We start from the raw sequence: 25441 nt of genomic DNA, 5'->3' as shown, positions 1-25441 counted from the left end.
CAGCGCCTACCATAGAGGCTCATATCCTAGTAGACATCCAGTAAAAGAACTGTTGAATGAATGAATTAGTGAAGAGTAAGGGAGATTTTTTTTTTTTGCATAATTCCACAGAAGATCAGAAATGACACAATAGTAGAATGGAATGAAATGTCAGCTCTGGAATTCAGGTAATGATAATTAGCATAACTTTGAGTGTATGTGATATGCCAGTGAATTGTGTTTTAAAAATTACTGTAAATCTAGACAGTAATTCTACTAGTGTGAACCTGAAATGCAGAGAGGTGGAGCAACTTGCTAAGACTCACACAGCAGTTTGTGGAGGAACAAGCATGGACCAAGGTCCATCTGACTCTGAAACTTTCTTCTACTGTATCATGTAGCATTTCATTGATTGTGAGCCAGAGGGACTGGAAGTGAGTTACAGAGGTATAACCAATGGCTGGAGGGACCAGGTTGGCATAATAACTGAATAATGAAGGATAGTGTCCATAGACCAGAACAATTCGGAGGCAAAGAGAAGTATACTGTGCCTTGAATTTACAGAGATTAAACATGGAGTCTTGGGTGGTTGAATGAATAAGAAGCAATGGATTAGGGATCTGAATAAAGTTTCTGTTCAGAGAGATCCAGACAGAGGGGGACGCTCTGACTCGTGATCTGTGCAAGAGACCTGAAGCAGAGGCATCCAGAAGAACATGTGCCTCCAGCCTGTCTGAGGTGTACTGTGCCGTCCAGACCACCCTTCCCACCCCCAGTGCAGAGGCAGACCTAACTAGGAGAGAGGCTCCATCATTGCATGCTTGTTATCATGTATGTGCTTCGAGTCTGTTTTTATCTGGCTTCTCTTTTTCCAGTGAGCTCCATTTGAAATTCCTAGATTCAGTCACCTTATTTCTCTTTTACTTTCCACCTGATATGTATGTAAAGTGCCCATTTTTCTTTTCAATCTTAAATTGGCTAAATTTCTTTTCTTGCCTGAGAAATGGCAAGCCCAGTTTTAGATGTCCTACATTGTTTTAATAAGACATATGAGTACTGTGCTTAATTTTGCTTCTATTTTACAGAAAGTCTTCTTATAATACTTACATATACATACACACATTTTAGAATTTTTCTTAGTGTGTATATATATGTGTGTGTATATACACTAAGAAGTATATATTCTCTCTATAACATATAGCATCCTATATAAAACCCAAAGTGTACAAAAATATATACTATATATATTTTAATTTGTATATATAAATTGACTTTTACTTAGGATGTTAGTTGTCTTTAGTTGGTCCCCATGGAGTTCTTCCAGATGAACAAGTTTGATTTATTGTCGGTTTATTTTCTATGTTTTTGTTATTTGAGGTAAATAGCTTTCCCACAAGATTGCAATTTATCTGACAATAAAATTCAGTGCTATTTGATTTGTTTTCGTTTTGTTTCTTGTTCTCTCATAGGTCGGTTGCCCTTGGGATATGGCCTTCGGGTTTGTTTTCTGCTGCGGAACACTCAGAATACTGTTGCCTAGTTTCCCAGACTTTCTTACCCTGTCTTATTCCTAACCTCACGCTGATCTGCGTGCAGTGAAGGCTTCTGAATCACTGCTTATACTTCCCGTGTTTTCTATGACTCTCAAGCTAATCATCTGAAATGGACTCTTAATTTTCTCTCCAATAGGAGATATTCTAGGATGATGCTTTATAGTGAAAAACAACCTCAAAGTAAGAAAAAACAACAATAACAACAAACACCATCTCAAATTAGAAATCATGAAATAAATTTAGAATCTAGAAAATTTTGCATCTGCAGTGTTATTTCTGTGCAAGGACAGTTATGTGTCTTAGTTGAATTTTTTTCAATTAAAAATGAAATTGAATGATGTTCTAATTTTCCTATAGCTCTTCAGCACTCTTCTAGAGATGAAAACCAGCTGCAGAATATTATTTTCTCACAAGTTTGAAAGATGCTTTATATTTTGGAAGGTCTGTGTATAAATTTTTCATATAAATTCTCCTTCATCAGCTTTCTTCTCTGTAGAGAATGTTTATACTAATATTTAGACACTATGACCTATTGTTCTCATCTTTGTTACTATCATCATCAACATCGTCATTGCTCATTTGTTACTTTGAACCAAATCCAGCCATAGTTTGTCAAATATTGTGATCCCTAAATTTTATATTTAATTTCTCTTCACATGTTCCATTTTAAATTTAATATGAATGTATAGGAAGCCCTGAATAAATGTTATGCCCTTACAAAGATTAACTCTCAAGAATTATTTCCCCTCATTTTACTAAAAGCACCAGAATAATAAAATTTGTGCCATAATCTCAAATGAATGATGTTGACACTCCCAGCCTGGCATGGTAAATAACCTCTTTCTTTCTCCCCTGTTATTTCCAGAGTCCACGCAGATATCACTAAGCAATCACAAAATAGTCTCCTCCCCCCAAACATTATTAACCTATCAGGAAGCTTTTCCTTCACCCAGGAGAAACCAGACACAATTTTTAGAGTTCTTGACACAGAGTTACAAACATCTGCTACCAACTGATCCTAGTTGGAGGGTGATCTAAGATTGTCCTGGAGCATGATCTAAGATTGTCCCCCCTTCTATTAGTCTTAAGGCAGCAACACTCTCTCTTCCTTTATTGACATCTTTATCTCCTCTGGTCATAGTTGTTTTCGAGATGATGAAAACAAGAGTTTGTTTGTTTTAAAGAATAATAAAAATATAAAGCAATGGAGGACCACAGTGATCATGTAATTGAGTGAAAGGATCAAAAAATAATCTAGAGTCACAGAGTATGGTCCAGGCTTTCACACCAACTGTCTTTTGGGTTACTTTGGATAAATGGCTTCATATTGTCAGACCTAAGTTTTCTTATTTTAAAATGAAGGTTAGAATACCTTCTCCATACATATGGCAGAATTTTGTGACTTTAAAGTTAAAAAGAAATAATGAATGCAAAACCCCGCTATCTAAGGAAAACACTAGTTCTGTACCTGAAATTATCCTTTGGTTAGAGAAGTGTACCCATTAATCCAAGCCTGCCACAATCCATTTCCAAGGTGGTTTCTTTAACATAAGTCTCCATTATGTTACCATCTGAGCACAAGAAATTGGACTCGAGATGAACACCTGATCCCAAGTCACCAGTTCAAAAGTTGACCTGTGTTTTGTGTGATAGTCTCCTGTGGTGAGGGGTGGAATGGAGAAAACTTTGCCTCATCTGGTCACGGATCAGTATCTGAACCAATCAGATATTTTGTGGCACAGTTTGGATTTAAGGCTCATGTACTTATTCAAGCTCGTGTACTTATGCAGGGAAAAGACCCTGATACTGGGAAAGATTGAGGGTAAGAGGAGAAAGGGATGACAGAGGATGAGATGGTTGAATAGCATCACTAACTCAATGTACATGAATTTAAGCAAAGTCTGGGAGATGGTGAAGAACAGGAAAGCCTTTTGTGCTGCAGTCCATAAAGTCTCAAAGAGTTGGACACAACTTAGTGACTGAATAACAACTAAGTCAAGCAGTTAGTATGGGAGCAGAGACAAATGGAGATGTGATCTTGATCTTTCTGAAAAGAGAGTTTCAAAGAATGAGAGATTCTCTTACTAGCTTTGAAAAAGCAAACTGCTATGTTGTGGAGAGGGCCACATAACAGGGTCTAAGGATAGCATTGAGGAGGCTCAGCAGTGAGAAACCAGAGGAGATGCTCTCAGGCCCACTCAGTCTTCCGTGTGTCTCAAGGTTGCCTTGCCCATGACTAGCCTGTATCATAAGAAAACTCTCTCTCTATACTGTACAGCAGAAACTAACACAACAATGTAAATGTACTATACCTCAGTAAAAGTGAATTTAAAAAGAGAAAATTCTTAACATAGGAAACGGTGGATTGGAAAAGGACACAATAGCTTCCTTAGGTAACTAGCCTAATTCTACATGAAGATGTATATAAGAACATTTGTAACTTCAGGTTACGGTGGAGCTGAGAGAGTTGAGCTCTCTACGTGTGGTCTATGTTTTTTTTTTCTCTTTCTCACTTCCCTGCATGGAAAATCATTATAGATGACTGTCTAAACTTAAATGTTTATTCTGTAGTTTTTGTATTACAACACTTCTCAAGCTTTAGAAGACTCTGTGGTCGCTGTACCCTCCCCCTTCCCTAACCCCTTGGGTTCTATGAGCACCCATACAACCTCGGCTGTAGCTTTTGCTAGATGTGTTTCTCCCACTTGCAACTCAGAATTCTGCCTCTTTTAAATTCTCATTATTATTTGTATTTTATGGAAAAGGTATTAATATTCATGTTTCAGAGAGAGAGATAGTTCAATCTATTGCCCAAGGTCTTATGTTATTAAATCTCAGATTATCTTACTCCAAACTCATATTCTTTCAGTCCCATTAAAATTCCTTCTTCCTATATGAAAGTTGCTTCCAATTTCTTTCTTTCTTTCTTCTAGCTGCTTCTTCTCTCTCTCCTTCCTTTTCAAGATTCCTTGTGTGAAAAATGAATGAAAAATTTCTGTGGGAATTTCCCAGCTTGTGTGACAAAATATTTATTGGAAGAACAAGGTAAGACCCCTCAGGAAGCTCTCCATCTTTCTGCATTTATCAGCTGCTGACTGAATATTATTGACCCTCTATAATGTGCTCAGCACTGTGTTATTAAAAAGGATAAGCTAAAAGAACAATGAGAAGGGAAATGGCTCCACATGTGTCTTAATGTCCGCTTAGAGAGTACATAAACCTAAATAAAAATAAATAAAATATGTCAGTGCATAGTTAACATGCTTGATTACAAAATAGAAGCATTTCAAAATAATTACAAAGATAATCTTGCATGTTGATTGGGCAGGTCTGACAATCTGTGCGCAAGGACTTAGAGATGGCTGTGACTAGAGTCATCAGGGAAGTAGCCTTATGCATTGTCTGTATCTTTCCCTCATACACTAGTCCCCAAAGGACCAGAGATGTCTTACATCTATGTAGCATTTACTGCGCACTTAATTGGTACTAGAAACTGTACTTGATACTGTGGATAAGAGGATGAAGTAAGATGTGGGTTTCTAAGGACAGGTGAGTCACTTTACCAAAACTTCAGTACATCCTTCTCATTTATTTCCAGAGAACTTTACATTCCTGCTCTTGTGAACACCTTTAGTGTATTTTCCATTTGCCTTAGCCTGTGTCTTAGGAAAGCGTCCTAAGGGAAGGTGATAACTAGGGAACAGGAGTCTTCTGAGAGATAGCTCTACCTCATCTTCCATGACCAGTGGATATGCCAGAGCTTTATTTAAGATCATTTTAGGGGAAGTAAGCAGGTTGTTGGAAGAAGAGGGAGTTAGAGATTTGTCTTAAAATTATGTTTCCATAGCAAGCACACTAATTTTATTTAGATTCTGTATTTGAATTGGTTAGGGGGAAGAGGGAGAGAAAAAGATGGAGAATATTGGGAAAAATTAAAGATTTCCCTAAGCCACCCCTTGGTGTTGGCATTGTGGGTACAATGGGGTGATCTACTGTTTTCATAGCTGAGTGTCTTACCAGCTGAGACAGGCACCTTACAAATTAAGGAAAAGCAGTTTCTATAGCAACACTCAAACCTTTTGCAGGAAGACTAGATAATCCTTTCTTATAACCAAGGAAGCAGAGATGGAAATTTATTAAAGGTATATTTCAGATATATTCAAATACATATTCAGGGAAAGTATATTCCATTTGAGGCTTCCCAGGTGGTGGTAGTGGTAAAGAACCCATAGGCCAGTGCAAGAGATGTCAAGAGATGTGGGTTCTATCCCTGGGTTCGGAAGATCTCCTGGAGAAGGAAATGGCTACCCACTCAAGTATTCTTGCCTGGAGAATCCCATGGGCAGAGGAGCCTGGTGGGCTACAGCGCATAGTGTTGCAAGGAGTCAGATACAACTGAAGCGGCTTAGCACAGCACAGCACATATTCCATCTGTGTCATGTTGTACATCTGACTTAAATCCCAGAGTGTTAAATACTGAAGTATCTCAATGGCTTAATTAGTTTTCCAAGACACATTTAGCCTGCTAGGAGCATTAACATCATGATTAACGACATACTGTAAAAGCTAACTGCCTAGATTCATATCCTGGCTTGAACAATTATTATATTCTCAATTTTAGTTTATTATTGACCTATTTGCTGTTCAGATTCTCATGTTTAGAATGAAAACAAACATAATATTACTTATTGGGTCTTTGTAAGCCTTAAAGAAATGAATATGTATAGTGACCTTAGAAGAGTGCCTGGTAAATGATAACAGCTCAATAAAATATTAACTTTAAAAAATATTAACTATTATAATTAGCAAAATTGTCAACAACTAAGTAGCTTTCTCTTTTCACAGATAGAATTGGAATTTGTAGTACATTTAAATAAATATAAATAAATTTAACTACATTTCTTGGCCATCTATTATATTTTATATGAGGTATCACACTTGAAGTTGTGGGTAATGAATAATAAGTAATATATCATTTCTGCCCTTAAGTTTTTATTGTCTAGTGAGAGAAAGGGAAGGAGACAGATAGCCATTTTCACCCCAGATTCCAAAGGCAGAAGGGCTTATTAGAGGGTCATATTCTTAGCCTCTCTCTTCTTTTTCAGTTACTATAGCCTACCTTTGGCTTCTGGAACATACCATGCCTATTCATGCCCGAGGGCCTTTGTATTTGCTGTTCCTTTGCTGGGTTGTTCTATCTCAGTGCTTAGAAGGGCTGATTCCTTGTGGTCATTTGGGTCTAATCACCTCCTCAGAGAGCCCTTCCCGGAGCACCTTTTCAAAAGTTGGTTCTTCCTGGTCATTTTCCATCAGAAGTAAAGTGAAAGTCATTCAGTTGTGTCCAGCTCTTTGCAGCCCCGTGGACTATATAGTCCATGGAATTCTCCAGGCCAGGATACTGGAGTGGGTAGCCTTCCCCTTCTCCAGGGGATCTTCCCAACCCAGGGATCAAACCCAGGTCTCCCGCATTGCAGACAGATTCTTTACCAGCTGAGCCACAAGGGAAGCCCTTTCTATCAGAGAATCTGTTAAATCTTTTTTTTAATTAATTTTTTTTTTATTCAGAGCATTTTCAGTTCAGTTCAGTCGCTCAGTTGTGTCTGACTCTTTGCAACCCCATGGACTACAGCATGCCAGACCTTCCTGTCCATCACCAACTCCCAGAGTTTACTCAAACTCACGTCCATCAAGTCGGTGATGCCATCCAACCATCTCATTCTTGGTCGTCCCCTTCTCCTCCCACCTTTAATCTTTCCCAGTGTCAGGGAAATGAGTCAGTTCTTTGCATCAGGTGGCCAAAGTATTGGAGTTTCAGCTTCAGCATCAGTTCTTCCAATGAATATTCAGGACTGATTTCCTTTAGGATGGACTGGTTGGATCTCCTTGCAGTCCAAGGGACTCTCAAGAGTCTTCTCCTAGAAGGCTAGGGTGGGATGATTTGAGGGAATAGCTCTGAAACATGTATATTACCATATGTGAAACAGATCACCAGTCTAGGTTCCAGGCATGAGACAGGGTGCTCAGGGCTGGTGTATTGGATGACCCTGAGGGATGGGATGGGGAGGGAGGTGGGAGGGGGATTCAGGATGGGGAACACATGTACACCCATGGCTGATTTATGTTAATGTATGGCAAAACCCACTACAATATTATAAAGTAATTAGCCTCCAATTAAAATAAACAATTTTGGAGGAGGAGCCAAGATGGCGGAGGAGTAGGACGGGGAGAACACTTTCTCCCCCACAAAGTCATCAAAAGAGCATTTAAACGTGGAGTAAATTCCACAAAACAACTTCTGAATGCCGGCAAAGGACATCAGGCACCCAGAAAAGCAGCCCAACTCTTCGAAAGGAGATAACCGAGTGGCGGGGAGGCGATAAGTCGCAGCATTGGCGCCCGCCAAACACCTCATCACCTGAGCTGCTCGACCTGGGAAGAACACAAAACGCAGGCCCAACCGAGTCTGCGCCTCTGAGGACTACCCGAGTGCCTGAACCTGAGCGGCTTGGACCTGGGAGCTCAGCCCAGGGCCGGCCTCTGATTGTTCCCGGCGGAACAACCTAGAGCCCGAGCAGTGTGGGCAGGGAGGCTACACGCCCCGTGAGCGGGGGCAGACCCAGTGTGGCTGAGGCACTGCGAGCGCATGCCAGGGTTATCTGTTTGCAGCATCCCTCCCTCCCTCCCCACAGCGCGGCTGAACAAGTGAGCCTAAATTAAAAAAAAAAAAAAATAGTGTCCTCAACCATCCCCTTTGTGTCAGGGCGGGAACCAGACACTGAAGAGATCAGCAAACAGAAGAAGCTATAACAGAGGGAAACGCCTTGGAAGCTACAGGCCATAGATTAAAACCCTGTGGTTACTACGGATTACATAGGAAGGGGCCTATAGATCTTGAGAAATATAAGTCGGACTAAGGAACTGCCAAAAATGAACTGAACCCACAATACTCACAACAAAACCAGAGAAAGACCTAGATATATTTTTACTATTTTTACGATCAATCTTTCTTTCTTTTTTTTTTAATTAAAAAAAAAATTTTTTTTAAGTCCTCTATTGTCCTTTAATTTTCACTTTTATAAATATTACTTTGCAAAAAAAAAAAAAGACCCTATTTTTTTTTTTCTTCTTCAGCAAACTTCATATATATATTTTATAATTTTTTGACCGTGGTTTTTTTTTTTTTTTTTTTCTTTTTTCTTTTTCTTCTTTTCTTTAACATTGTATTTTTGAAATTCCAAACTCTACTCTAGATTTTTAATTTTAGCCTTTTGATATATGTTATCAATTTTGTACCTATAGTTTTTTTCATAATTGCTGTGACTTTTTTTTTCCTCTGTTTCTTTCTCTTCTTCTTTTATATAACATCGTATATCTGCAATTCCAAACTCTACTCAAGATTTTTAATTTATGCTTTTTGGTATTTGATATCAATTTTGTACCTGTATTTTCTTTATAAATTTTGCGACATTGTTTTTGTTGGTTTGTTTGTTTTCTCTCTTTATTTTTCTTCTTCTTCTTTTTTTTTTTTTTTTTAACGTTGTATTTTTGAAATTCCAAACTCTACTCTAGATTTTTAATTTTTGCTGTTTGGTATTAGTTATCAATTTTGTACCTGTAGTTTCTTTATTACTTTCACGACCTTGTTTGTTTTTCTTTGTTCGTTTTTTCTCTCTTTCTTTTCCTTCTCCTTTTCATTAACATCGCATTTTTGAAATTCCAAACTCTACTCTAGATTTCTAATTTTTGTTTTTATGTATTTGTTACCAATTTTGTACCTTTAAGAACCCAATCTTCAGGACCCATTTTTCACTAGTGTATGAGATTACTGGCTTGACTGCTCTCTCTCCCTTTGGACTCTCCATTTTCTCCACCAGGTCACCTGTATCTCCTCCCTAACCCCTCTCTACTCTACCCAACTCTGAATTTCTGTGTGTTCCAGACGGTGGAGAACACTTAAGGAACTGATTACTGGCTGGATCTGTCTCCCTCCTTTTCATTTCCCCCTTTTATCCTTCTGGCCACCTCTGTCTCCTGCTTCCTTCTTCTCTTCCCTGTATAACTCCGTGAACATCTCTGAGCGGTCCAGTTGTGGAGTGCACATAAGGAAGTGACTACTGGCTAGCCCACTCTCTCCACTATTGATTCCACCTCATCTCATTTGGGTCACCTCTAACTCCCTCCTCCCTCTTCTCTTCTCCATGTAACGCTGTGAACCTCTCTGAGTGACCCTCACAGTAGAGAAACTTTTCATCTTTAACGTAGAGGTTTTATCAGTGGTGCTGTATAGAAGGAGAAGTTTTGAAACTACTGTAAAATTAAGACCGATAACTGGAAGTAGGAGGCTTAAGTCCAATCCCTGACTCCAGGGAACTCCTGACTCCAAGGAACATTAATTGACAGGAGCTCATCAAACGCCTCCATACCGACACTGAAACCAAGCACCACACAAGGGCCAACAAGTTCCAGGGAAAGACATAACAAGCAAATTCTCCAGCAACAAAGGAACACAGCCCTGAGCTTCAAGATACAGGCTGCCCAAAGTCACCCCAAAACCATAGACATCTCATAACTCATTACTGGACATTTCATTACACTCCAGAGAGAAGAAATACAGCTCCATCCACCAGAACATCGACACAAGCTTCCCTAACCAGGAAACCTTGACAAGCCACCTGTACAAACCCACACAGAGCGAGGAAACACCACAATAAAGAGAACTCCACAAACTGCCAGAATACAGAAAGGACACCCCAAACTCAGCAATTTAAACAAGATGAAGAGACAGAGGAATAGCCAGCAGATAAAGGAACAGGATAAATGCCCACCAAACCAAACAAAAGAGGAAGAGATAGGGAATCTACCTGATAAAGAATTCCGAATAATGATAGTGAAATTGATCCAAAATCTTGAAATTAAAATGGAATCACAGATAAATAGCCTGGAGGCAAGGATTGAGAAGATGCAAGAAAGGTTTAACAAGGACTTAGAAGAAATAAAAAAGAGTCAATATATAATGAATAATGCAATAAGTGAAATTAAAAACACTCTGGAGGCAACAAATAGTAGAATAACAGAGGCAGAAGATAGGATTAGTGAATTAGAAGATAGAATGGTAGAAATAAATGAATCAGAGAGGATAAAAGAAAAACGAATTAAAAGAAATGAGGACAATCTCAGAGACCTCCAGGACAATATTAAATGCTACAACATTCGAATCATAGGGATCCCAGAAGAAGAAGACAAAAAGAAAGACCATGAGAAAATACTTGAGGAGATAATAGTTGAAAACTTCCCTAAAATGGGGAAGGAAATAATCACCCAAGTCCAAGAAACCCAGAGAGTCCCAAACAGGATAAACCCAAGGCGAAACACCCCAAGACACATATTAATCAAATTAACAAAGATCAAACACAAAGAACAAATATTAAAAGCAGCAAGGGAAAAACAACAAATAACACACAAGGGAATTCCCATAAGGATAACAGCTGATCTTTCAATAGAAACTCTTCAAGCCAGGAGGGAATGGCAAGACATACTTAAAATGATGAAAGAAAATAACCTACAGCCCAGATTATTGTACCCAGCAAGGATCTCATTCAAGTATGAAGGAGAAATCAAAAGCTTTTCAGACAAGCAAAAGCTGAGAGAATTCTGCACCACCAAACCAGCTCTCCAACAAATACTAAAGGATATTCTCTAGACAGGAAACACAAAAATGGTGTATAAATTCGAACCCAAAACAATAAAGTAAATGGCAACGGGGTCATACTTATCAGTAATTACCTTAAACGTAAATGGGTTGAATGCCCCAACCAAAAGACAAAGACTGGCTGAATGGATACAAAAACAAGACCCCTGCATATGTTGTCTACAAGAGACCCATCTCAAAACAGGGGACACATACAGACTGAAAGTGAAGGGCTGGAAAAAGATTTTCCATGCAAATAGGGACCAAAAGAAAGCAGGAGTAGCAATACTCATATCAGATAAAATAGACTTTAAAACAAAGGCTGTGAAAAGAGACAAAGATGGTCACTACATAATGATCAAAGGATCAATCCAAGAAGAAGATATAACAATTATAAATATATATGCACCCAACACGGGAGCACCGCAGTATGTAAGACAAATGCTAACAAGTATGAAAGAAGAAATTAACAATAACACAATAATAGTGGGAGACTTTAATACCCCACTCACACCTATGGATAGATCAACTAAACAGAAAATTAACAAGGAAACACAAACTTTAAACGATACAATAGACCAGTTAGACCTAATTGATATCTATAGGACATTTCATCCCAAAACAATGAATTTCACCTTCTTCTCAAGCGCACATGGAACCTTCTCCAGGATAGATCACATCCTGGGCCATAAAGCTAGCCTTGGTAAATTCAAAAAAATAGAAATCATTCCAAGCATCTTTTCTGACCACAATGCAGTAAGATTAGATCTCAATTACAGGAGAAAAACTATTAAAAAATCCAACATATGGAGGCTGAACAACACACTGCTGAATAACCAACAAATCACAGAAGAAATCAAAAAAGAAATCAAAATTTGCATAGAAACGAATGAAAATGAAAACACAACAACCCAAAACCTGTGGGACACGGTAAAAGCAGTCCTAAGGGGAAAGTTCATAGCAATACAGGCACACCTCAAGAAACAAGAAAAAAGTCAAATAAATAACCTAACTCTACACCTAAAGCAACTAGAAAAGGAAGAAATGAAGAACCCCAGGGTTAGTAGAAGGAAAGAAATCTTAAAAATTAGAGCAGAAATAAATGCAAAAGAAACAAAAGAGACCATAGCAAAAATCAACAAAACCAAAAGCTGGTTCTTTGAAAGGATAAATAAAATTGACAAACCATTAGCCAGACTCATCAAGAAACAAAGGGAGAAAAATCAAATCAATAAAATTAGAAATGAAAATGGAGAGATCACAACAGACAACACAGAAATACAAAGGATCATAAGAGACTACTATCAACAATTATATGCCAATAAAATGGACAACGAGGAAGAAATGGACAAATTCTTAGAAAAGTACAACTTTCCAAAACTCGATCAGGAAGAAATAGAAAATCTTAACAGACCCATCACAAGCACGGAAATTGAAACTGTAATCAAAAATCTTCCAGCAAACAAAAGCCCAGGTCCAGACGGCTTCACAGCTGAATTCTACCAAAAATTTAGAGAAGAGCTAACACCTATCCTGCTCAAACTCTGCCAGAGAATTGCAGAGGATGGTAAACTTCCAAACTCATTCTATGAGGCCACCATCACCCTAATACCAAAACCTGACAAAGATCCCACAAAAAAAGAAAACTACAGGCCAATATCACTGATGAACATAGATGCAAAAATCCTTAACAAAATTCTAGCAATCAGAATCCAACAACACATTAAAAAGATCATACACCATGACCAAGTGGGCTTTATCCCAGGGATGCAAGGATTCTTCAATATCCGCAAATCAATCAATGTAATACACCACATTAACAAATTGAAAAATAAAAACCATATGATTATCTCAATAGATGCAGAGAAAGCCTTTGACAAAATTCAACATCCATTTATGATCAAAACTCTCCAGAAAGCAGGAATAGAAGGAACCTACCTCAACATAATCAAAGCTATATATGACAAACCCACAGCAAACATTATCCTCAATGGTGAAAAATTGAAAGCATTTCCTCTAAAGTCAGGAACAAGACAAGGGTGCCCACTTTCACCATTACTATTCAACATAGTTTTGGAAGTTTTGGCCACAGCAATCAGAGCAGAAAAAGAAATAAAAGGAATCCAAATTGGAAAAGAAGAAGTAAAGCTCTCACTGTTTGCAGATGACATGATCCTCTACATAGAAAACCCTAAAGACTCCACCAGAAAATTACTAGAACTAATCAATGACTATAGTAAAGTTGCAGGATATAAAATCAACACACAGAAATCCCTTGCATTCCTATACACTAATAATGAGAAAACAGAAAGAGAAATTAAGGAAACAATTCCATTCACCATTGCAACGGAAAGAATAAAATACTTAGGAATATATCTACCTAAAGAATCTAAAGACCTATATATAGAAAACTATAAAACACTGGTGAAAGAAATCAAAGAGGACACTAACAGATGGAAAAATATACCATGTTCATGGATTGGAAGAATCAATGTAGTGAAAATGAGTATACTACCCAAAGCAATCTATAGATTCAATGCAATCCCTATCAAGCTACCAACAGCATTCTTCACAGAGCTAGAACAAATAATTTCACAATTTGTATGGAAAAACAAAAAACCTCGAATAGCCAAAGCGATCTTGAGAAAGAAGAATGGAACTGGAGGAATCAACCTACCTGACTTCAGGCTCTACTACAAAGCCACAGTTATCAAGACAGTATGGTACTGGCACAAAGACAGAAATATAGATCAATGGAACAAAATAGAAAGCCCAGAGATAAATCCACGCACATATGGACACCTTATCTTCGACAAAGGAGGCAAGAATATACAATGGATTAAAGACAATCTCTTTAACAAGTGGTGCTGGGAACTCTGGTCAACCACTTGTAAAAGAATGAAACTAGAACACTTTCTAACACCATACACAAAAATAAACTCAAAATGGATTAAAGATCTAAACGTAAGACCAGAAACTATAAAACTCCTAGAGGAGAACATAGGCAAAACACTCTCTGACATACATCACAGCAGGATCCTCTATGACCCACCTCCCAGAATATTGGAAATAAAAGCAAAAATAAACAAATGGGACCTAATTAACCTTAAAAGCTTCTGCACATCAAAGGAAACTATTAGCAAGGTGAAAAGACAGCCTTCAGAATGGGAGAAGATAATAGCAAATGAAGCAACTGACAAACAACTAATCTCGAGAATATACAAGCAACTCCTACAGCTCAACTCCAGAAAAATAAATGACCCAATCAAAAAATGGGCCAAAGAACTAAATAGACATTTCTCCAAAGAAGACATACAGATGGCTAACAAACACATGAAAAGATGCTCAACATCACTCATTATCAGAGAAATGCAAATCAAAACCACTATGAGGTACCATTTCACACCAGTCAGAATGGCTGCAATCCAAAAGTCTACAAGTAATAAATGCTGGAGAGGGTGTGGAGAAAAGGGAACCCTCTTACACTGTTGGTGGGAATGCAAACTAGTACAGCCACTATGGAGAACAGTGTGGAGATTCCTTAAAAAACTGGAAATAGACCTGCCTTATGATCCAGCAATCCCACTGCTGGGCATACACACTGAGAAAACCAGAAGGGAAAGAGACACGAGTACCCCAATGTTCATCGCAGCACTGTTTATAATAGCCAGGACATGGAAGCAACCTAGATGTCCATCAGCAGATGAATGGATAAGAAAGCTGTGGTACATATACACAATGGAGTATTATTCAGCCATTAAAAAGAATACATTTGAATCAGTTCTAATGAGGTGGATGAAACTGGAGCCTATTATACAGAGTGAAGTAAGCCAGAAAGAAAAACACCAATACAGTATACTAACGCATATATATGGAAGTTAGAAAGATGGTAACAATAACCCTGTGTACGAGACAGCAAAAGAGACACTGATGTATAGAACAGTCTTATGGACTCTGTGGGAGAGGGAGCGGGTGGGAAGATTTGGGAGAATGGCATTGAAACATGTAAAATATCATGTATGAAAAAAAAAATAAAATAAAATAAACAATTTTTTAAAAAGAGTCTTCTAGCATTTTAACAATTTGTAATTAGTGGTTTTGGAGAAGGCAATGGCAACCCACTCCAGTACTCTTGCCTGGAGAATCCCATGGATGGAGGAGCCTGGTAGGCTGCAGTCCATGGGGTCGCTAAGAGTCGGACATGACTGAGCGCCTTCACTTTCACTTTCATGCATTGGAGGAGGAAATGGAAACCCACTCCAGTGTTCTTGCCTGGAGAATCCCAGGGACGGGGGAGCCTGGTGGGCTGCTGTCTCTGGGGTTGCACAGAGTCGGACACGACTGAAGCGACTTAGGAGTAGCAGCAATTAGTGGTTTTAATTAAACTTGTTGGAGTGTCTGTCTCATTGACTAGACTGAAGTTCTATGAGAGAAGGACTATTTCTGTTTTATCATCAGGTTTACTTCCAGTGCCTTTGACAGTGTTTGGTGTCTTGTAGATACTTATTGAATGAATGAGTGAATGAATGAATGTAGTGAATGGGAATGTAGAGGAAAGGTTAATAATTTGACTAAGCACTCCATGGCGTTTCTTTTTTTGGCTGTGCTGGGTCTTCAGTTGCTCTGCGGGCTTTCTCTGGTTGCACTGACTGAGGGCTGCTCTCCAGCTGTGATGTGTGGGCTTCCTGTTGCAGTGGCTTCCCGTGTGAAACTTCAGTAGTTGTGGTGCGTGGACTTAGTAGCTCTGAGACATGTGGGATCTTCCTGAACCAGGGATGGAACCCACGTTCCTTGCATTGGCAGGTGGATTCTTAACTACTGGACCACCAGGGAAGCCCTTCACCGAGTTTCTAAGAGAAAGGTAGAAAACGCAGGAGAGGCATTGTAGAGCTCAAGAACACTGTCAGTGAAGACATGGTGAATTTTATGCCCTTTTCTGCTTCTGATGGAGAATCTGTCTTCTGACCTTTAACTGCTTTGTCCAGTTTCAAATGTGCTATGTATCCTCAGAAGCTGTCTCCTGGCCTTGCCCCTGTTATTGTGTAACTTTTCCTCTCACAGCCTTGTCTTCCCAATCTTGTTATCTATCCACTTAAAGAAATATACCAGAATAGAGTGCCATCTTGTTGCCCTGAAGCAGAAGATTTTGTTAAAACATTCACACCCACGTTCAAATTATGCATTCACTAGGGACGGCATAGATAGTGCCATCATATTTATGCAGCTGAGAGCAAGAAAAGATCAGGTGACTGGTGGAGATCACTTAGCTCAGAGCTGTGGGCATCCATTAACTGTGATAACCAGAGACTAATTTCACTGCTGAACAAGGGCTGTAAGATAATTAGGAAAAGTGCGTGCCAGAATGCCAGTGCATATTTCTTCTAAATTAATACAGCCTCATCAAATAGGTTATATTAAAAACAGACACTTTATGATAGAAGATCATTGATTGGCTTAATTAATAAGAATCAACAGCCAGAGTCAGGGCCTGCATTAACCTTGGCAGCAGTTGGGGATTTGAGGAAGGTAACCGAGCAAGAATTGTCTGCGGGAGAATAAATCTGTGCTTACAAAATAGCTTCTGAGACGGAGCCTGGCTGTGCACTAATGTGGCTGCTGTGATATACATATGTGTCTTGTACAAAGGATCTCCCTTGAGGGGACCCACCAGGGTCTTGTCCCAGAGCAATGTAGGGAACCAGCCATGGAGAGATGGACCATTCAAAGCCGCAAGATTCACTGGTTCAGATGAGTTGATAAAATCCAAAACTTTTCTAATTCTTCCAGCAAAAAGGACTCCAGAAATTGAAGCACAGGGACACAGGGATAATGTGAAAAAAGGCAAAGACTCAAAAGTGACATTGTCCAAACTGTTAAGCAATATAGCATCCCTGATAAGGTGGCTTATGTTACCCCATGTTAGATGAAAAGTCCTGCAGTCCAATTATGGAGATTTTTGGAACCCTTACTTTTTAGATCAGGGAGAAAGTTTTACTCTGGTCTGAGTGATATTCTAGGAAATCTCCAGTTATTTCAGTTGCCAGATTTAGTGAATAAAAATATGAGACGTCCAGTTAAATTTGAATTTCAGATAAACATGTGGTATTTGGGACATAACGTGTTCCTAAAAAAAAAGTTTTCTGAATCCAAATATAACTGGGTGTTCTGTATTTTATCTGGCAACCATATATTGTTTTAGTTCACTTATTTTTAAGTGGAATATCTTCTAGATTTGCAGAGAGAAAGGAGACCAAAATATGTTTTAAAAAATCAGCATACACATACCTAGCATTTTCTGAGTTAACTGGTGGGAATATAAAAATGAATAGGATTTATTTCCTGCCCTCATAGGATTCAGTGTACACTACGAGAGACAGACTTCAAAGAATATCATCTGATAATTGTTGAGTATGTCGTGTACTAGTGGTATATCCAAGATAAAGTGAGGTCACAAAGGAAGAAGTGACACCAAAATAGTTGTGCATTATGATCCTATCTAGTTTTCCAGGTGGCGCTAGTGGTAAAGAACCCATCTGCCAGTGAAGGAGATGCAAGAGACGTGAGTCCAATCCCTGGGTTGGGAAGATGCCTTGGAGGAGGAAATGGCAACCCACTCCAGTATTCTTGCCTGGAGAATCCCATGGACAGAGGAGCCTGGTGGCTTGTAGTCCATGGGGTCGCAAAGAGGCAGACATGACTGAGCACTTGTGTCCCATCCAAAAGATAATAATATCACACTGTAATAATATGTTTTACGCTCTTCTCTCACTAACATTTTATCTTCATAAAGATTAGTTCTTAAAATAATACAGAAGAATGGATTACCTTATTGGGAATCAGCTTTTAGGTAGTAATAATGGCTCCAAAATCACTGCAGATGGTGACTGCAGCCATGAAATTAAAAGACGCTTACTCCTTGGAAGGAAAGTTATGACCAACCTAGATAGCATAATGAAAAGCAGAGACATTACTTTGCCAACAAAGGTCCGTCTAGTCAAGGCTATGGTTTTTCCAGTGGTCATGTATGGATGTGAGAGTTGGACTGTGAAGAAAGCTGAGCGCCAAAGAATTGATGCTTTTGAACTGTGGTGTTGGAGAAGACTCTTGAGAGTCCCTTGGACTGCAAGGAGATCCAACCAGTCCATCCTAAAGGAGATCAGTCCTAGGTGTTCATTGGAAGGACTGATGCTGAAGGTGAAACTCCAGTACTTTGGCCACCTCATGCAAAGAGTTGACTCATTGGGAAAGACTCTGATGCTGGGAGGGATTGGGGGCAGGAGGAGAAGGGGACGACGGAGGATGAGATGGCTGGATTGCATCACTGCCTGATGGACATGGGTTTGAGTGAACTCTGGGAGTTGGTGATGGACAGGGAGGCCTGGAGTGCTGCAATTCATGGGGTTGCAAAAAGTCAGACACAACTGAGAGACTGAACTAACTAACTAACTAACTAACTAATGAAACAAGAGAGGCACAGCACAGCCTATGAAAGAATAACATCAGGCCACAGTGCCTGCCAATGCAGGGGACACGGGTTCAATTCCTGGTCTTGGAAGATCCCACAGGCCACAGAGCAAGTTGCAGCCTATGAAAGAATAACACAACCCAAGGACAGGGCATAAACTGATTAGAACCAAATGGATCCAAAATGGTGGACAAGTTGAGGTTCATTGATCTTGAACCTCAGTACATCCTCATTGTAACATATCAGCACAAAATGACACACCCAGAGGCACTGAGGCAGTTACAAGGTTGACTATCAAAGATCAAAAAGTGGGCAATGGCCCAGTTCCTGGAGATCTCTGTCTCTTCCCCCAAATAGTTAGAATAATCCTCTCACTCATTAGCCTATGAAATTACCCAGCCCATAAAAGCTAACACACCATATTTCAAGGTTGGTGTTTCCTTACAGCATGGCCCTTGCTCTGTGGAGTCTATTTCCCTAAATAAATCCACTTCTTACCTATCACTTTGTCTCTCACTGAATTCTTTCTGCAATGAGACATCAAGAACCTGAGCTTCATTAAGTCCTGAAAATGTAATTTCAGGTGGAAGACTGGTGTTGGACTGGTTTGAATCCCAGCCGAGTGGGTTCAAGTCCCAATCCTTGCCCTTTTATAGAACCTTTAGAAAGCAATCTTAAAATTAGTAGAATTTGGTTGTTTCCTTGGAAAAGGAAATGGCAACCCACTCCAGTATTCTTGCCTAGGGAATCCCATGGACAGAGGAGCCTGGTGGGCTACAGTCCACAGGGTTGCAAAGAGTCAGACACACTGAGCGACTCTCACTCACTTGGTTGTTTGGCAGAATTGATTAAATAATTGGAGCCAATTTTTATTGAGATAAAATGGGCAGCTCTGACATGAGCCAATTTTGAAGATGCTAAAAAACACTTCATATTAATTAAGTAAAGAATATGCAAGAAAGTGAATCAGTGTGTTCCCTGTATTTTGAATTTAGTGGTTTCATTCTTGACTCTTAAGGAATGTTTTGGATATTTGGTCTTGCACCATCAGTGTCCCCTTGAGAGAAAATTTTCTTGTGCCATTGAAGCCAAAGATATGCATATTTTTCAACTTTGTCATTCAAGATTGACTGTTGTCGATTATATTTAGAATTGGCAAGTGTTCAGAGAAAGTGCCTACTTTATACTGCTGCTGCTGCTGCTAAGTTGCTTCAGTCGTGTCTGACTCTGTGCGACCCCATAGATGGCAGCCCACCAGGCTCCCTGGTCCCTGGGATTCTCCAGGCAAGAACACTGGAGTGGGTTGCCATTTCCTTCTCCAATGCATGAAAGTGAAAAGTGAAAGTGAAGTCGCTCAGTCGTGTCCGACTCTTTGCAACCCCATGGACTGCAGCCTACCAGGCTCCTCCGTCCATGGGATTTTCCAGGCAAGAGTACTGGAGTGGGGTGCCATTGTACTAAGGGCTCAATAAATATTAGTTGACTGAATGTTGGTTGATTAATATCCTCTTATGCAGTAATTTTATTTTTAGGAATATAAATGAAATAATAAAGATGTGGTAATGATTTAGCATTAAGAATAAGTATAGACTTTTTATAATAATTAAAAAAGAGGGGGAAATAAATAGTGGTAGCTTACTGAATAACACAATTATGGCTTCATTATTTAATGAACTGTTGTTGTTTTTAGTTGCTAAGTCATGTCCAGCTGTTTGTGATTCCATGAACTGTAGCCCACCAGGCTCCTCTGTCCATGAGATTCTCCAAGCAAGGATACTGGAGTGGGTTGCCATTTTCTTCTCCAGAAGATCTTCCCCATCCAGGGATCGAACCCTCATCTCCTGCTTGGCATGTGGATTTTTTACTACTGAGTCACCTGGGAAGCCCAACTGAACTATTAACCAATTAATAAAAGTTATTATGCAGATGTACATATAAGCATTGAAATATAAAAATATTCATAAGGAAAAAACATTTTATCAGCAGCAGGTAATCTAATATGTAGTGTGTGTGTGTGTGTATGTGTGTGTGTATACATGTGTATGTTTATATAAATGGAAAAAAGTCTAGAAAAGTCTATATCAAATATTAAAATTGATTATGGATGACAGGATTCTTGATGATATTTTTCTGCACCCATTTCTTTTTCCTTTCTTTATGGGACTTTAATAATATGTGAAATAATATATGAAATCTTTTAGTGTTGTCCTATAGTTTGCCTACTTTTTATTGCGCTATCTTTAATTTCCCTAGCTCTTTCCTCTTTCACCTCCATTCTACTATTGAGCATGCGGTTAATTTTAAAAATTTAAATTATTGTATTTTTCAGTTTTAAAATTTGCATTTGTTTTTGAAAAGTTATTTAATTTGGCTGCCCTGGGTCTTAGTTGCAGCACACAGAATCTTCACTGTAGCATGTGGAATCTAGTTCCCTGGCCAGAGATTAAACCTGGACCCCCTGCATTGGCAGCAAGTATTAGCCACTGGACAATCAGGGAAGTCCATTTTTTTTTTATAGTTTTAATTTTTAATTTTGCTTCTGAGGACTTTTACCTTTCCCTTAATCTCAGTAGTGTTTGCCTTTATCTCATGGAAGATTGTTATAGCTACTTTAAAGTCTTTGATAATTCCAACATCCGGTCACCTCAGGCTTGTTTTCTGTTGGCTGTTAATTCTCTTGAGTATTGGTCAGATAATTTTGGTTGTTTGTATGTTGAATAATTTTGGATTGTACCCTGGAGGTTTTGAATATTGTGCTGATAGACTCTGCTGCTGCTGCTAAGTCGCTTCAGTCGTGTCCGACTCTGTGCAACCCCATAGATGGCAGCCCACCAGGCTCCCCCTTCCCTGGGATTCTCTAGGCAAGAACACTAGAGTGGGTTGCCATTTCCTTCTCCAATGCATGAAAGTGAAAAGTGACAGTGAAGTCACTCAGTCGCGACCCCATGGACTGCAGCCCACCAGGCTCCTCTGTCCATGGGATTTTCCAGGCAAGAGTACTGGAGTGGGGTGCCATTGCCTTCTCCGCTGATAGACTCTGGGTCCTATTAAATTCTCAGAGTGTTATTTTTGTTGTTGTTCAAGCAAGCAATCAAACCTAGTTACATCCAAATCACAAATTCTGAGCTCTTTCTGATGGTGGTTTCCAAGGTCAGTTTGGATTTTAAGCCTTTGCTATGCTTTTTGGATCAGTCTGTCACATATGCCTCTTGGGGTTAGTCTTGGATTGGCACAAAGGTTTTTATGGTAGTTCACCTCTTGAAACCTTTGCTCTTTTCTTTGGGTCTGTTCTGTGTGTGCACAGCTTAGAGGCAAGTCCAGACCTTACGTGAATTCATACACACAGTTAAGGAATCTCTTTCTTCAACTGTCTCCTCTGAGATTTCTTCCATACTTCCTGGATCCCAAGGTTCTCTTTTCCTTGCATCTCTGATCAGAAAGATTTATTTTCCTCAGACTTTTAGCTTTCTCTCCTGTTAGGAGGTTCCTTGTGACTGGTGCCTCCCACTTTGAAGACCATTATTTGTATTTTGATTTTAGTCCTCAATCCATCTGCTATTTTTTTATTTTTCAGAGTCCTCAAGTAGTGTATTTTGCATTCTGTTCAGAATATTTAGTTGTAAATCAGTAGGAGAGAGAACCTTTGTCATCTTTCTCCATCTTAGCTGCCCCAGAAGTCCCTTTATATTATTTTCTTAATCTTCTACCATCAACACCTGTTATTTGTAAGGGCAAAATGGTTTTTTTTTTCTTTTAATTTAAATGGAATAATTATTGTGAGGAATATCATGATTTTTTTGGGAAACATTGTAATAATATAATTGTCTTTCAGTGATCAGATAATTAAATATGAAAATGATTGATAATAACCAGTGAGGGTGCAGTTATGGGACAATAGGCTGTCTGTTATAATGACAATTGGTATCCACATTAGTATAGTCATTTTTACAGACATATGACTATCTTGATAAACTTAAAATGTACATTTCCTTTGAACTAGAAGTTCAAGTTTCAGGCATACATCAAGCAAGCAAATAAATGTTCTTTGTAGCATTTTTATATATGTGAAAATTGGAAAGAACTCAAACTCTCATCAATATGGCAGTAGTTTAATATATTACAGTATCCCCATACAATTAAGTTCTATGTAGCCACAAAACATATATATTTACTTACTGAAAAAGATATCTACAATTAATGTTTGAGTGAACAAGTGGACTACAGAGGACTGTAAATACAAAAAAATTCCATGTCCATTTATATATGTGTTAAACAGTGCACCTTATCACTGTACAAGAATCCACATGAGACCTGTAAGAGTAATTTTCTCTGGAGATTGGAAAATTAGGGCAACGTGATTGCTATTTCATTGTCCTTGTTGCTTGAGGTTTTGCAAATTAATAAATGTTAGTGTGGTTTTTAAATTAAAAAAATTTTCAGTGCTTCTGGAAAGAAATTTCAGTCTCTGAGAAGTTTGGAATTTTGTTTTCTCCATAACTGATAATTAAGTAATCTTTGCTAAACCTGGGGCAGTTCGTATGGTGACAGAGGTATGACTTGCCTTCAGCCTGCTGTCCTAAGAATTGCATAAGTTACTCTGAGTGGTAATGAAGAGAACCTTTTGGATAACCAATTAGGAAGAGATGGTCTTAGTAAGGAAAGCACTATGTGACATGAAGGACACAGAGGAACACTGAATTTGAGACTGTGAATGCATAGATGCATATGCAAAACCTTGCCTTACAGAATATTTGAAGATTCAGTTATAGAGCAAGAAAGGGTAGAGTGACTGGTCCTGGGTACCCATGGAAATTAGGAGTCGAGTTTCTGTGCAACTGATTCCTGCTTTCTGGGTTGACAACCTTAGCAGCTGTTCTTTGCCAAGTACTGGACTTTGGAATTGACTTTTGCTGAGTTTTGGTTGGTAGATCAAAATTCAAGGGTAAAGGGAATCTTTGGGGTAAAGGGAACCTTTGGGGTAAAGGGAACCTTTGGGAGAGTATCTCTGAATTCTGGTATACTAAGTGTCCAAACAACTCACATTGGCATTTTGTCACCTGCTTCTCAAAGGATTTGATAAGTATATCATGCATGTGAAACTTACTTCTAAAGTGTATGTTTCTTCAGGGAGTGATTCCTTGAGTTCAGTTCAATTCAGTTCAGTTGCTCAGTCATGTCCGACTCTTTGCGACCTCATGAATTGCAGCACACCAGGCCTCCCTGTCCAGCACCAACTCCCGGAGTTCACTCAGACTCACTTCCATCGAGTCAGTGAAGCCATCCAGCCATCTCATCCTCTGTCGTCCCCTTCTCCTCCTGCCCCCAATCCCTCGCAGCATCAGAATCTTTTCCAATGAGTCAACTCTTCGCATGAGGTGGCCAAAGTACTGGAGTTTCAGCTTTAGCATCATTCCTTGCAAAGAAATCCCAGGGCTGATCTCCTTCAGAATGGACTGGTTGGATCTCCTTGCAGTCCAAGGGACTCTCAAGAGTCTTCTCCAACACCACAGTTCAAAAGCATCAATTCTTCGGTGCTCAGCTTTCTTCACAGTCCATCTGTGACCACTCTTACATCCATACATGACCACTGGAAAAACCATAGCCTTGACTAGACGGACCTTTGTTGGCAAAGTAATGTCTCTGCTTTTCAGTATGCTATCTAGGTTGGTCATAACTTTTCTTCCAAGGAGTAAGCATCTTTTAATTTCATGGCTGCAGTCACCATCTGCAGTGAGTTTGGAGCCCCCAAAATAAAGTCTGACACTGTTTCCACTGTTTCCCCATCTATTTCCCATGAAGTGATGGGACTGGATGCCATGATCTTCCTTTTCTGAATGTTGAGCTTTAAGCCAACTTTTTCACTCTCCTCTTTCACTTTCATCAAGAGGCTTTTGAGTTCCTCTTCACTTTCTGCCATAAGGGTGGTGTCATCTGCATATCTGAGGTTATTGATATTTCTCCTTACTATGCTTTATTTTTCTTGAGTGCATATACTACTTAATATTTTTCCATGATGTTTTGATTTTATTTTGTTATTTATCATCTCTTTCCTCTCCTACAATATTGGCGCTGATTGACCTGTCATCTCTTGCTCTGTGCTATAGGACCAGTGTTAAAATGGTGCCTGAGCCAGAGTGGGGACATCATAAATATTATTGATTAAAGAGTAATGCATGAGGGCTAGACTGGGGTTTCTACTTTTTCTCTCTCTTTGCTCATATTCTCTTCCCACCTTGATTTCCCCTATTTCAGTGCATAGCACAGCATTATGACTCTTACATCAACCAAATTGGGGATTTAAAAATCAAGAGAGAATTCAGAAGTGCCTTTTCTATCCATCCTTGAAATATTCTTGACTTGAAGATTCTCCACTGCTGGCAACACGAGTGGGTTTCAAAACAGGAATTTCACAGTTTTTATTTTGCTACTTGAAATTTTACGTCTAGTTCTTCCCAAACAGAGGCCACAACTAGTACATTTAAACTTGCCCCTAATCCCTTATTTTACTGTTTTCAGAACTTAAGTGAGCTTTTTATTTCACATGTTAATATATATGAAACAGGTATGTCTGTTACTATCACTGGTATCTTAGCATTGTGTCATATTTGTAATGTTTGATGTGTCATACAATTGATGGACCTGAGGTTTTTATGAAATATGGTATTTAGGGTTGGCATACTTTTTAATTTCAGCATTTAAGGGAATTAAATGGAAATCTGTCTTGTAGAAGGAAAACTTGAGTTGCAAACAAAGGAG

General features: G+C 39.0%; 1 long non-coding RNA gene across 1 annotated transcript in view; it reads left to right on the top strand.

Moving 5' to 3' along the window:
• LOC129637794 (uncharacterized) overlaps positions 1 to 2239 on the top strand; it is a 123024-nt gene extending 120785 nt beyond the window's left edge. Inside the window, exon 4 of the long non-coding RNA XR_008707575.1 lies at positions 1449 to 2239. This is a non-coding gene — a long non-coding RNA (uncharacterized LOC129637794). The remainder of the gene's footprint in view (positions 1 to 1448) is intronic.
• Positions 2240 to 25441: the final 23202 nt, after the last annotated feature.

The sequence above is a fragment of the Bubalus kerabau genome, chromosome 1 (genome assembly GCF_029407905.1).
Source record: "Bubalus kerabau isolate K-KA32 ecotype Philippines breed swamp buffalo chromosome 1, PCC_UOA_SB_1v2, whole genome shotgun sequence".
In the NCBI taxonomy this organism is placed as follows: domain Eukaryota; kingdom Metazoa; phylum Chordata; class Mammalia; order Artiodactyla; family Bovidae; genus Bubalus; species Bubalus kerabau.
This window is presented reverse-complemented; position numbering and strand designations above follow the sequence as displayed.